Here is a 4,620-nt window from a genome sequence, read left to right as displayed (position 1 = left end):
GGCTGGGCCCGTGAGCCATGGCCGCTGAGCCTGCGCGTCCGGAGCCTGTGCTCCGCAAAGGGAGAGGCCACAGCAGTGAGAGGCCTGCGTACCGCAAAAAAAAAAAAAAAAAAAAAAAAAGACTCATAGACATAAACGTAAAAGACAAATACACAAAACTGCTAGACGATACCATAGGAGGAAACCTAGTTGACCTTGGCTACTGCAATGATTTTTTGCATACAACACCAAGGACATTTATGAAAGAAAGAACTGGTAAGCTGGACCTCATTAAAATTAAAAACTTCTGCTCCATAAAAGACTATGTCAAGAGAACGAGACGACAGGCCACAGACTGGGAGAAAATATTTGCAAAAGACACGTCTAATAAAGAAATGTTATCCAAAATAAACAAAGAACTCTTAAAACGCATCAATAAGAAAACAAACAATCTGATTTTAAAATGGGCCAAAGACCTGAACAGTCACTTCACCAAAGAAGATATACAGATGGCAAATAAGCATTTGAAGAAATACTCTACATCACGTGTGATAGAGAATTGCAAATTAAAACAACGAGGTACTGTTACACACCTAATAGAAAGGCCAAACTCCAGAACACTGACAACACCAAATGCTGGTGGGAATGTGGGGCAACAGGAACGCTCATTCGTTGCCGGTGGGAGCGCACAATGGCACAGCCACTGTGGAAGACAGTTTGGCAGTTTTGGGTTTTTCTTTTAATTTAATGAATTTATTTTTTATACAGCAGGTTCTTATTAGTTATCTGTGTTATACATATTAGTGTGTACATGTCAATCCCAATCTCCCAATTCATCCCACCACCCCCACCCCCCGCCCTGCTTTCCCCCCTTGGTGTCCATACATTTGTTCTCTACATCTGTGTCTTACTTTCTGCCCTGCAAACCGGTTCATCTGTACCATTTTTCTAGGTTCCACATAGATACGTTAATATGCGATACTTGTTTTTCTCTTTCTGACTTACTTCACTCTGTATGACAGTCTCTAGGTCCATCCACGTCTCTACAAATGACCCAATTTCGTTTCTTTCTAAAGCTGAGTAATATTCCATTGTATATATGTACCACAACTTCTTTATCCATTCATCTGTCGATGGGCATTTAGGTTGCTTCCATGTCCTGGCTATTGTAAATAGTGCTGCAATGAACATCGGGGTGCATGTGTCTTTTTGAATTATGGTTTTCTCTGGGTATATGCCCAGTAGTGGGATTGCTGGGTCATATGGTAGTTCTATTTTTAGCTTTTTAGGGAACCTCCATACTGTTCTCCATAGTGGCTGTATCAATTTACATTCCCACCAACAGTGCAAGAAGGGTTCCCTTTTCTCCATACCTTCTCCAGCATTTGTTGTTTGTGGATTTTCTGATAATGCAGTTTGGCAGTTTCTTATACGACTAAACACACTCTTCCCACATGACCCAGCAATTGTCCTCCTTGTTCTTTACCCAATGGAGTTGAAAACTTATATCCACACAAAAACCTGCACACGGATATAACAGCTTTATTTATAATTGCTAAAACTTATAAGCAACCAAGATGTCCTTCAGTAGCTGAATGGTTAAACTGTGGTACATCCAGACAATGGATTATTATTCAGAAACCAGCTATCAAGCCATGAAAAGACATGGAGGAAACAAATGCTTATTACTAAGTGAAAGAAATCAATCTGACAAGGCTATATGATTCCAACTCTGTGACATCCTGGAAAAGGTAAAACTATGGAGACAAGAAAAAGATCAGCTGTTGTCAGGATTGAGATAAGGGAGGGAGCACAGAGGATTTTTAGGGCAGTGAAACTACTCTATATGATACTACAATGATGGATGCATGTCGTTATACATTTATCCAAACCCGCAGAATGTACAACACTAAGAGTGAACCCTAATGTAAACTGCAGACTTTGGGTGATGATGATGTGTCAGTGTAGGTTCATCAGGTGTAACAAATACACCACTGTGGTGTGGGATGTTCATAGTGGGGAGGGCTGGTGGCGGGGGGAGTGAAGAGGGTATGTGGAAACTCTGTACTTTTAGCTCAATTTTGCTATGAACCTAATATTGCTTTAAAAAATAAAGTTTATTAACTTTTTAACAAGTCAATGAGTTAATATGTAAAAAGAACAGTTCCCAGCATACAGTAAGCGTTCTATAACTGTTAGCTTTGTTTTCATAACTTTCCCAACTCACAGCTATGGAAACACAGCCTGCAAGTGGCAGAGTGAGGATTCAAACTGAGGTCCCCAAGACTCAAAGCCCGTGTTCTTTCCCCTGTACCACGGCAATGAATGAACAGACATATTAACATCGGTGTTATTTATGTGCATCCACATCAGGGCCCTCGGGGTAGCACACGGTGTTCCTAAGAGCTCCTCTAGCCCGAACCACGAACCAATTTCAGAAACCCGGCAAGAATGAAACACCAGCGCAATGCCCACAGTGACTCTGGCTCATGGTCACTTGTTTTTTAATCTTTTACTTCTCAAAGGTCAGAATAATCTCTGCCCTGGCTCTAAGTAAAACTAAAAGTAAAGCCCCATCCACCCCTCAAAGAAAAACGTCACAGCAGTGTCCACATAAGATAGCCCAGATGACCACGGAAAGGCCAGTTTTCCCAGAAAATTCGTAAGCTCCTAAAGCAATCTGACTCGAGTCGAGAAGCCCCTAAGGGAGAAGGCTGGTAATAATAAATATCCCTTACAGCAACTGAGCCTTCACTATGGGTCAGCGTTAAGCTAACCCCTTGGCCAGCATTGTCCCATTTAGTCCTCATCCTCACCCTGTTAGGGAGATGATGTTCTTATCCCCATTCTGCAGATTAGAAACCAGGCTGAGGAAGATGAAATAATTTGCCCAAGGCCACACGGCTAATAAATAGCAGAGCCCGAATGCTTGCTCTGAGTCACTCTGCTGGGCTGTGTCCCGGGCAGAGTGAAAAGCATGGGCTTTGGGGCCACACGGCTTGAGAGGACACGTGGTCTAGCAGCTGCTGGGAAGTTCCTTAGCCTCTCTAAGCCTCAATTGCCTCATCTATAAAATGGGGATAATAATAGTGCCTACCTCATAAGAGTGTGAGGATAAAACAAGCAAATTCATTTAAAGCAATTAGCCTAGTACTTGACAGGTAGTAAGTGGTTAATAAATGTTAGCCCTTATTAATCTTCCTGACTCTCCTCATCTGTAAAATGGAAGCTGATAATAGTGTGTAAGTCATAGAGCTATTGTGAGGCTTAGAAGAAATGGCACAGGTAAAGCATGATGATACTCGTCACACAGTAAGCTACCACAGTATGACACTCCAGAAAGGATCGCAAAAAAGCAAGCCAGTTTTTTTTTAAAGCTCACGGAATTGCATATCTGTGTGATAGCAAGTGATGTTCAGGTGACAAGAGCTCATGTTGAATATTGTTCCTCAAAATGCATTAGCCGAAGATCCTTTATTCCTTTGCCTAGACACTTGCAGTGTGGGTGCAGAACCCGCTCTAGGAAACCTGAAGCTAAATTCTTAGAAGAGAGTACCTGCCGAATATCAGCCCGAAAAAAGGAGCATGTCTCTGAAATGACATAAAAAAGTTTAACTTGGGAAAGTTCAAACACAGACAAAATAAAATAAATAATATAACAAACCCCTGAGTACCCATCACACAGCTTCAATCAACTCCTAATCTTGTTTCAACTATACTCCCCCCTATAACTGTAACTTTAAAACAAATCCCAGATATCATATCACTTCATCTGAAAACATTTTGGTCTGTATGTCTAAAAGATAAGGATTATTTTTTAAATAACACCACATACCATTGTCACACCTAAAGGTTTTAAATAATAATTCCCTAATATCACCAAATCATCAATGTTCAAATTTCCAATTATCTTCATAAAGTTTTTTTTTAATTGCTTGTTTGTTTGAATCAGGATTCACATGTTGCAGTTAGTCGACTTTTTTTTTCTACAACTCATTTAATGGCAACTGGTAATCATTAAATTAGCAATAGTTATCTTCAAAAGTTATTACACTAGTTGTGCTGTAATTTCTCGAGGTTGATCAGATACCTAGAGTCACAGACATTTCCCACATAAGATGCATTATATAAATCAGGCTTGATGTATCACCAGCATTTATAAAACCAGATCTAGGGAAAGAACTAGGTCTGGGGACACATGCATGGTCTTAGTGTAGCAAATTCTTAGCCTGCTCTGATTATTATAAAATCAGAATAGCAAGAATATTTGCAGGATGTGACTTTTAAGTATCTTTTAACCTACAGGTTTCTCTTCTATCTCTTCTTTTTTTCCCTCACAACTCATTTGTGGGAGAAACTAGGTCATTTATCCTACAGATTTTCCACAATCTGGACTTTGTTGATTGCATCCCCATGGGGTAGTTTAATATGATACTCTGGCCTCTGTATTTCCTATAAATTGGTAAATAGATCTAGAGGCTTGAGCAAATTTGAGTTTTATTTTGGGGGGAAGGATACTTCATAGGTGGCATGGTCTTCTTTCTTCAGGAGGCATATAGTATCTTGTTGTCTCTAAAATGACACTTAAAAACATCATGGGCTTCCCTGGTGGCGCAGTGGTTGAGAGTCCGCCTGCCGATG

The 4,620-nt window shown here is 40.4% G+C and overlaps 1 non-coding gene across 1 annotated transcript; it reads right to left on the bottom strand.

The window, feature by feature from the left end:
- Positions 1–4,120: 4,120 nt before the first annotated feature.
- On the bottom strand, positions 4,121–4,252 carry LOC112066044 (small nucleolar RNA SNORA72). Its single transcript, XR_002892404.1, has one exon. It is a non-coding gene; the product is annotated as a small nucleolar RNA SNORA72 (small nucleolar RNA).
- Between the last annotated feature and the right edge of the window lie 368 nt (positions 4,253–4,620).

This window comes from Physeter macrocephalus, chromosome 14, assembly GCF_002837175.3.
Source record: "Physeter macrocephalus isolate SW-GA chromosome 14, ASM283717v5, whole genome shotgun sequence".
Taxonomy (NCBI): Eukaryota; Metazoa; Chordata; class Mammalia; order Artiodactyla; family Physeteridae; genus Physeter; species Physeter macrocephalus.
This window is presented reverse-complemented; position numbering and strand designations above follow the sequence as displayed.